The sequence below is a fragment of the Cavia porcellus genome, unplaced genomic scaffold (assembly GCF_034190915.1).
Source record: "Cavia porcellus strain 051 isolate PalLab524CR breed Dunkin Hartley unplaced genomic scaffold, mCavPor4.1 scaffold_3, whole genome shotgun sequence".
Taxonomy (NCBI): domain Eukaryota; kingdom Metazoa; phylum Chordata; class Mammalia; order Rodentia; family Caviidae; genus Cavia; species Cavia porcellus.
Window position 1 is genome coordinate 48,497,372 of NW_026947486.1, and position 10,627 is coordinate 48,507,998.

At 34.4% G+C, this 10,627-nt stretch overlaps 1 pseudogene; it reads right to left on the reverse strand.

Moving 5' to 3' along the window:
• Positions 1-522: 522 nt before the first annotated feature.
• LOC111757142 (cytochrome c-like) lies at positions 523-1,790 on the reverse strand (annotated as a pseudogene).
• Positions 1,791-10,627: the final 8,837 nt, after the last annotated feature.

The following is a 10,627-nucleotide window of genomic DNA, read 5'->3' on the forward strand; positions in this document are numbered from 1 at the left end:
AGCTTAGCGGCATAAGAACCTGCCTTGCAAGCAGGCAGTCGTGAGTTCGATCCTCAGTACCAATAAAAATGAAAAAAGACCAAAAAAAAAAAAAAAAGCTAAACATTGCTAATAAAGTTCAACCATATATATATATAGTCTTTTTGAGATAGGGTCTCACTGTTCAGTTCAGGCTGGCTTTGAGCTAACTTTGTAGCTTAGGCTCATCTTGAACTGGCAATGACCCTCCTGCCTCAGACTCCCAAGTGCTGGGATTACAGGTGTGAGCCACCACACACAGCTAAGTCCAACCATATATTTAGAAAAGGAAAATAATGGTATTATCTGAGCTAGAATGACAATCAAAACCTGAAAAGAAAGATAAAAATTGAACCAGAAGCCTACTGTACATAAATCAGGACTGTTCAACAAAAAAATATTGTGTCAACCACATATGATCTGAATTCTGTGTATGAAACTTGTCATGGCACATATAAAAAGCCATAAGACTTTTCCATTCTATAATATATAAGGCAGTGACTATTACTCACTAGTAGTTTTTTTGAGGTTGGCTATTAATTTGGCCATTTCTCCTCTTCTTCTTAATGGCAGTGAAGATCATTTTTGTTCCAGGGCTGTACTTCTTTAGATTGCCCAATTACTCCATCAATATATCCTTTCCCCAGGTGATGGTTTTGCTTTTATTGGCATCTCTGTAAGAGAATCCATCTGTCTGAACTTTCTTTGACCCAAAAAGACCATGGAGATTTGCCCCAGATTGTGCTTGCCTCACTTCTCTACAGTGTGATACCAAGCATATTTCTGTACAAAAACATTCTTGCCTTTCACAAGATCACCCAAATTTAAATCACTCTTTCATATTCATTTAAATCACTCTTTCATTGTCATAAGGAAGACTCCAGTTCATGAACTGATGTCTTACTTTCTCTGGTAAACATTTAACATCTACTTTCTTTACAACTCAACTTGGTGAACAACAATAACTCATAATTTTGCATTTAATAGAAACGTTTCTGTGTCTAAGTACTTTTAAAATACATTCATGTAAAAACAAGAAAATTTTCTCACATGTTGCTTTTTACTGCATTAATTATCTTTTAAATAAACAAAAGCTTTAAAGCAAGCATCAAAAGTAATTATGCAGGTCTAATTTAGGGAAGTAAAGAGTTTTTAGCAATTGCATTACATTTCAAAAAGAATGTCTTGAACACTTTTTGGAAAGATGGCCTATTGATAGGTAGCAGGATAAAGAGACTCTCTGAGCAAAACAAATCAGAAGTAAGAATTTAACACTATGGAGAAGACCAGATAAAAGCAGAGGATTCTCATGACCCAGGAAGAAATTGAGGAAAAAGTAAAAGAAAGAAAAGAAGGAAAACCATGGACAAAAGGCTAGAACCAGATGCACACTCACTAGAGTGGGTCCCATGCAGTGCTGGGCACACCATGGGGTCTGAAGACTCACAGTTATGCTGAAGTCACAGTAGTGACAAAATCAGGCATTGGTGAGCCCAAGGGCCTTGGTGGGAGGATGTGGTGAAATAGCAGAAGAATGTGAAGAGTTGAATTAACCAGTGGTGAGTGCTAAGATTTGGGTCTCATGTAGGGGGTGACTGACTGGATGACATAATGGAATTGGGCAGGACAGGCCTGAATCATGAACCACTGTGGTGTCAGTTTACCACCCCTGTCTCATAGAGGACTGCTGGGGTCTGCTTGGGCTGGGTCACACCCCTGTTCAGGACCCAATATCCAGGGATGAAACAGTACCAAATCTGTGACATACACATGGCACAGACTAATGTGCTGAAGGCACTCACTGGTTGACTGGCTCAGAGGAGTTGGTCCAGCCCACATTGTCCCTGCATGCAACTCACAGATCAACAGTAAATTGGAGAGGGCAGCAATCCCCTAGCGAGCACACTTCAGAAAAAACATAAGCAATATGGAAAGGGCCTGAGACCTCCACCATACACCTGTCTGAAAGAAACTGGAAACATAACAAGAGAAAGAAACAAGAAAAAGCCTCCAGCCATGGCCCCAGGAAAAATAATTTCAGGAGAGGTAAATACAGTAGACATAAAGGGCAGCAAACATGCAATATTGGACACAGAATCATCAGAAATAAAGAAATACCTTTGGTACCTCATAGATGAACTTAAAATTGAAATTCTAATTCAAGTGAGGCAAGATATAAAAAGATTGGTAAAAGAAATGCTAAGCACCTCTCAAGAAGACACAGATGGAAGAATCGAGGAACCCAGAAGATGAAGAATATAAACAAAATCCAGAATACATCAAACAGATCCAAAGAGATCGCCAGGAAACTAAAAACTGTATTGAAAGCTAGCAAAATTCTTTGACAGAACCTGAAGTTAGACTTTCAAAACTTGAAGAGAGATTTGTATCACGTGGTCATGAAAGGGAAGATCTCTTAAAAATAACAAGGAAGCAGGAAGTAACAATACGATGGCTAAAAGACAACAAGAGGATCTAAAACTTAAGTATAAAAAACTGTGAGTGAAGAAGCAGGAGAAAACACAAGTGAAATACAAAGGCTATTCACAGAAATAATTTAAGAACACTTCCCAAGCATAGGAAAAGGAAATGGTATTCAAATATATGAGGCATACAGAACTCCAGCCATCTACAACCAAAACAGATCTACACTCAGGCACATAATAATCAAGATCCCAGAAAATCATAACATGTAAGAGAATATTAAAATCAGTCAAACAAAAAAAAGGAACAGATCATCTATAAAGGAAACAACAGACTTCTTGACACAAATGATCTAATCAAGAAGGGATTAGAGCAAAATATTCCAAGCTCTGAAAGAAAATAACCTCCAACCCAAATTGTTATACCCTGCAAAAATGTCTCTCAAAATTAATGGAGAAACAAGATGTTTCCATGACAAAGAGGAACTGTGAGAGTTTGTGACAATCAATCTAACCCTACAAAAAATACTGAAGGACATTCTAAAGAGAGAGGAAAAGTATCACCAGGATTCTAGCTACAATGGCAGAGATACCTACATGAATGGGGCAGATAGTGGAATGAAAGAGAAAAGTAGATAACCAATAGCAGAAAAATAGCATAGCACTGATGAGGCAGAAAAGACTAGCTATAGTCTCTCACACAGATGACCTTGATACACTAACAAAAAGAAACACAAGCAGAGTAGTTCAGGAGATAGGGACCATAGAGATAATCTGAATAGGAAAGATAACCTACCTGAAAGAGTGTTAATGAACCAAAAGTCAAAGATGAGAAAACAATGCTCTATGTGATAGGGAATCTGGGAGAAATAGGGATAGCTCATCCAGCAGCTTCAGATTGGTTGGAAAGTCATGACACTTTTGTGCAGTGGAGCACTACTCAGCTAGAAGGAAGGAAAACCTTGAGGCTATAGTAGGTAAAGGAATACGGCTCAAGATCAAGCTCAGGGGTAAAAAGGTTCAGACCTCTTAGGTAGATAGTGGGTTGACACCCTAATCTAACAACTAAAGGAATTAGTGGGAACCAAATTGTACAAAGCAGCCTGAGAATGGGAAAGGGGAGGAATTGTCCAAAAAAGAGAGGCAGAGGAAATTGTTAATAGCGTATCAGGATCTAAAAGCCACATTAGTCTTATCACTCTGTTTACTTTGATTTTATTGTGTTCCAGTCTGTCTACTCACACTGGATTTGAGGGCATGGACAGCTATCTCAAAAATAGCTGTATATACTATGGTAACTATCCTTAATTTTCTGTTAACTTAACCTGAAGCTCTGTGTTACTTACACTGTCTTACTATGGCTGATTTTATTTTAATTTAGATTGTTAGATTTCTGTTTTGTCTTGACTGATTTTATTCAAATTTGGTATGCTTGATAGTATCAAGTCTAAGAGCAGAGGCAAGTACTCTGAAGCCAACAAGATTCAATAGGTTACCCATTCCAGTTCTATTATTAGCTGCTTTTGATGTCCTATAATGTCTCCAATGTTGTTTTATTAATATTGATATGTAGTGCTATGTTTAATTATATTGCTTGATGATATAGACAATTCTATTTAAAATAACAAGAGACATCATAGTAACTACTGTAGATCACCTAGTATTGTGGTTTTATGTGTCTTTTTTGTTTCATGTTTTTGTAGGAATTTGTGTTGTTGTCTTGTTTTGATTTGTTTTTCCTTCTAATACAGAAAGGATAGGTATACACATAGGGACTCAAACATGTGTAGAACTTCGAAACAGTTTACAATAATAGATTCTATAATGTACAATGTAATGAACAGATACTCTAAAGAAAATGAGACACTAAGATACCCAGTGCTAATTCCATAGCGGTATGATATAAAATATAGCAATACAATTATTCTCTGTCAAGAGTGATATTAGTCTGTTTTCTTTTGTTGAATTTCAACATATGTAAAGATACAGACAGCTATTTTAAAAAGAATGAGAAATACTTGTGTCAGCCATTGTTGGCTTTCCTATTGTCTAGTCTTGAAGACCTAAAATTCCTTCATCATCCTGTTCTGATCAGTTTAGTACTATTTTGTTCAGTATGAATTCACTGTGTGTGAAGATATGGACAACTATTTGGAAGAAAACAAGAGACAATATGATAGATATGGAAGTTCTCTAGTGGTTTTGCTTTGAAATCTGTGTTTCTTAACTTGTTTTCTTATGATCTGTTTTGTTTTGTTTTGTTTAATTTTGCCCTCTTTAAAATAAAAAAAAGCGTCATGCAAAGTATATCACATAATATACAAATTAAATTATTTATGTAAATATAAATTAGAAATATATTTAAATGAACTTTTCAATGTCCTATGGATGCACCTACTCTTTTGGGTAACAAAAGAATGCATAAAGAATATTTTTGTATGAAAAAGCTATACATATTGTATTCAATTATGCCATGGAACAAACTTTAAAAATACAGAAATTATGTGGGTCATACACTCATGAATGGCTTTTCCATTTTGTTCAGAAGAAGTCCATGGCAAAGTAAAGGAAATGATTAAAAGTCAATTGACATTTTTTTTCTAATTTATTAATAATAGTTACACATGATGTGGGTTTGTAAGCAATACAGGAGTCCAAGCAGCCTAATTGATAAATTTGGAATTTTATTTAGCTGATCACAGCAATCATTGACACCTCAGTTTCAGAGCCTCACTGAGTGGTGCTAAACTGGAAAGTTATAGATCTTTTAAAACATAAAACCACGAAAAAGATATCCTGTTGGAAACAATTTAGTTGGCATCTTACATTAAGTTTTTCGTTGACACCTGTATCCTTCTTCTTTGTTGAGCTGGTTAATTTTTCTCTTGTAGGTGTAGCTCATTTTGCTTTGCTCATCTGATTGCACTCTAAGTAAATTTTTACTCTTCTGTGTCAAATAAAGAGCACGAGATGGTGTCAGTTATGCCAAACTACAACAGTAAGGACAACAAGGAACATATATGTATATGTACAATCACTCCCTTTAGTGTGCCTCAATTCAAAGAGAGAAGTCATGCTAACATAGGAAAAATAAATTCAGACAAACCTCACTTTTTCTCAGACAGTTACCACCTAAAAATGTGCCTTCCTCTGGCCTTACTGATTCTCTTCATATTGCTGTAAGAAGCATCTTTCTAAAAGGCAAATTTTGGTGAGGCACTTCTGGAAAACTTTTCCATGATTCTCTGTCACACATACAATAATATCCAAATTTGTTATCAAAACCAATTCAAAGCTACTCTTCAAGAATGACCATTTCCTTCTCCCAACCCCCTGGAACTCCCCTCATCCCTTCTGTTTCTGATGTACATCTGCTTCTTTTTCATACAAGATCCAGGTCAAATATCACATCCCTTACAGGATTTCTTTTGATTTATCCCAAATGAATTAGTCACTGTGTTTTTTGAACTAACATAAATATTTTTACATTAAATGTACTGGATAAGAAGGGTAAAGAAGGAACAAGCATGCAGGTATTGGATTTTGCCAAAGGAATAGCTGTTTACTATAGCTACTACGTCAACCAAAACACATTAAATCTTTTCATTTACATAAAGTCTGCATAGTACTTCATTTCATTCTGATTTGAGATGTGAAATGTTAAACATTAAAAAAATACAATGGAATAAACACTACTTGGAGCCAAGCAGAACATTTAAAATAATTACTTTAAAATATTTTTGTTAGTATATATCTGTGTGACATATTAACCAGCTTCATTTGGGGAAATTAGTATATATATTTACCACAAATTGATGCTTTTTTATTTGTCCCTCCCCTACTTTCCTTCCCATCTCACTTCATCTCTGGATCTCCTTGTGTTCACTAAATATATGATTCAGGGTAAAATTAATTCACTTATCCACTTTTACAATGTAATTGTCTGTACTTCATTCTTTTCAATCTACATTTCAGTTCAGTGGAATAATTTCTAAATACTTCACACAATGTTATATCATATTTAGCAAAGTAAAACTCTCTGGAATGCTCTTTCTCCAGTACCTTTATGTCCATCTCTTACTCAGAAGCTATAAAAAGTTGAAAAACTTCTTTCTTTGTGAAGTCTAATCTTAAATTTAATCACCCTGATCTAACTTCATAATATATCTCAAGTGTTAACACTAACTACATAGTATATGACTTTCAATACATTCTGAAATGATGATTCCATATCATACACATTGATGAAACTGCTAGAATTATGCAATTACCAAATTTAGAAAGATAACAGTCATGAATAAGAAAACAATTTAACATTAATTAAGCCCGATATATGACACAAGATCAATAAATTATTTTTCTAAACAAAAATTAATATTAATCTGGAAATTTGAAGTATAAATTGATTCAATAGCTGAATCATTCTATGTCCTATATCTTTTTTGTTATATCTCTTTAGAGATACACAATACAAAAGTAATATATGACTGCTCTAAAAGTAGCAAGGTGTTTATTGTTTGAAAGTTGATTGCTGTGTTGTCTTTATTCATGAATTTATTCATCCATAATATAGGCATGCAGTGAAAATCTTTTTTGTACCAGGTACTAAGAGTACAAAAAATAAAGTACAATGCCAAATGTCAAAGTGTTCATATATTTAAGGTAATTTTTATAAAACTTTTATCCAAAAATTAATTATCTGCTATGCCTCATTTTTTCCATTGAAGTCTTATGTATGTTCCTTATAGTGATAGATAAGATAATGCAATCCAATTTTCTTCTGCTTTCTGATAACAACAGTTGAAAATGCTAAATCAAACTTTTCAGGCATTCGTAAAAATATAAAATAAAGCAGAACACTACAGTTAAGGATTTCCAGATTGAGATATGGTGGACAACAGAAAAACATAACCACTTTAATCCTGCTTGTATTTTCCAATTTAAAAGAGCTAAAAATTTGAACAGAACCTTCGGTTTTCTCTTGAAATTTGACAAAATGCTAATTGAGGGGACATCCAACATGGCTGAATGGAGGAGGAGTTATATCAGAGATGCTCAGAAAAAATTCATGAAAAATACAGGCCCTCTAAAGTGGAAGAAGTACTTACAGTCTGAAGTGGAAAATCATTTTGAAAGATAATATATGTAAATCGAGCCAGATATGTGGATTATTGTAAAAAGGAGGTGACACTATGACTTCAGTCTTTGTCCTTGCTCTTTTATAGAGTAGCCATCATGAGATTGTTCCAAATAGCCTGTGGAAATGATTGAGCACTGCAGAGTCTAGACTGCTGTGTCAGACACTGAATATATCAACACCTTCTATCCATCACAGTCACAAGCACCAGAGAATAATGTGCTCCTGCAGCATCCTCTCCAGTACTCACTGTATTCAAGGGAAGCCTTTAAATCTGTAGGCAGGGAGAGTATTAACACACTAAAGAGCAGTTGCTAAGTGAACTGGTAAGGCCCCCAATTTGGTCACATCCATAGGGAGATGGAGAAGGAGTAAGACTGATCATTTGGTACAGAGTGAACTTTTCTCTCTGCTTTTCACAAAGGATAGAAAATTCTGAGTTTGTGTGAGGTCTTGAACAATGATCATTGTTAGATTTGGAGAGAAAAGAGCTTATAGACAAAGACCAGAAATTACATCAAATTCTAATTGGTAGTTGAAAAGTGGAATTCTTGACAGTTCAGGATTTGAGGGCAAAGTAAAAAGATGATACAGGCTGGGATATACTTCTATTGACAGTAAAAGAGTTACAAAATATCTGAAGTGAGAACAGTAATATGTGCCCAGCACAAAGTGAGGTGGTGGCAAAAAGTGAAAGATAACTTGGTGTCAGAAAAATTGATTTATATCCCTCTCTTAATGAATTAATTTAGACATGTTGCAATGCAATGACAAAAAAACTACACTTAACACTGAGCAAAGCACTACTTGCGTTACAGAGGCAGAGTCCAAGAAGTTAAGCACCCTCAAACACATAGAAGATATATTGGCATAGCTGCATGCAAACAGAACATAATACAAGAAGAGAACTTTATGGGTGCAGATGGATCATAAACACAGGGGAAATATATTTACATTATCTTTCTGGAGTGTTTGAATGGGCTTACACTTAGACCATATTTTTGTTTGATTTGTTTTTTTTTCTATTTATTTATTTTTTTCTATGTTTTTCTTGAAGTATATGTACATTTTCTCTCACTTATCTTCTCTTTTTTTTCGTTTCTTTAATTCTAGCTTCAGTATCAATACTATTTTGTTATATTTGCTTGTTTCCCCCATATTTAATTGTTTATTTTCAAATATTTTCCTCTTTTTTTGTCTCTTTCATTGATTCCTGTATTCTGTCATATAGATTTCTGTTGTTTATGTTCTATTCTTTTTGTTGTTCCTTATTTTACTTTATGTTCTATTCTTTTTGCTGTTACTTATTTTATTTTGCATGTCTTCCCTTCCTTCTTCTCTGCCTTACACATGCACAAATGTACTAACAGGGTCAGACAACCTTCAGCTTTTCTTAGTCCCAAAATTCATCTCCCTCCTCTTATATCCCATCAGCTCCCCTACAAATATTTTCTTAAAATTCTCAACTAATCCTTTAATCAAGGTATATAAGAATTATAACAGTCTGGCTGCTTATCTAATTATTTCTATCTACTGTTAATTTCACATCTTCCTCCCTTGCTACTATGTACATTCCTTTTTCACCAATAATTTCATACCTTCCTTTCCATTCACCTTTCACAAGGAAGTAATTTCTAATAGCTATATATTCTAGATTGCAAAAGACACTGATAAAGCATAAAGATTGAAATATAAGGTTTAATGATTATAAATGATGTATGACTGGATGTGTTATAACCAGTAGTACTTCATGCCTCACAATACAAAGGCAGGGTCTAAGCCATTTAAATTAAATATCTGAAGGGGTAAAAATTCTGTGGACAAATAAAGCCATGAAAACATCAATAGAATGCAGAATACAACTAAAATGATTTTCATAACAACTATATTATCTCCTTAATCAATTTGATCATAATCCCAACATCAAAACACAACAAGCTCTCTCTCTCTCTCTCTCTCTCTCTCTCTCTCTCTCTCTCTCTCTCACACACACACACACACACACACACACACACACACACACAAACACACATGAAGGAACATGGAAAATCAAATCAACAAAACATTTCCAAGACTTCTTAACTCTCCCAGTGCAGATGCAGTCTTCATTCACTGATGGAGAGTAATCCAAATGTTAGGTAGCAAAGCTTTATGAAATGATTAGATAAGAGTGAAACAGGGCTACGGACATAGCTCAGTGATAATATTCCTGCCTGGCATGGGTCATCAGTTTGATTTCTGGTACCAAAAACAAGTGAAACAATTTAGTGAGTTCAAAGAGGAAATGTTCCACAAATTGCATGGAGCAATCATACAAACTGACTAAAATCAGTTATGGGAAAAACAAATAAAAGATTGTATGAGCTGACTAAAATGCTTCAAAATGTGAAAGATGAATTTACCAAAGGTATAGTCTCCACAAAATGAAACCACAATGAAATTCTTAAAATAAAAAATCCATACAATTCATAAGCTGCAAAAATGACCAATGTAAATATAGTTTTTAAAATTGGGGACAGGAGGGTCGTAAAATAAAACAAATAAGAAAAGCTTTAAATTGGCAAGAGAATGAGAAAATATCATATACAACTGCTATTAGACAATGATAAAAAGATCAACCTAAGGCTAACTGGAGTGAGAGACAAACTAGAAGATGGCACACATAGACAGCAAAATCTGTTAACAAGAATCACAATAGTAAATTTTCCAAATATAAGAAAAGGTTTCAAAGTGTAGGTAAGCAAGTTTCTCAGATCACTAACTAATTACAATGATAAAATAAGCTATTTGTGACATACCTTGTTCAAAATCTCATATATCAAACTAACAGACATAATCTTGAAAGACTGTCAAAGAAAGACAAAAACAATAAAATCACACATAATAACAAATCCATTGGAAAAACAGCCAAAAGCAACTGTAGAAGTAATATGAGCCTGGAGTGAAGGACTATGAGTCTTAAAAGCAAACAATTTCAGACACAGGGTAATATATCTTGTGATAATATTTTTCAAAACTGATGGAGAAATAGACACTCCATTGGGAAAAA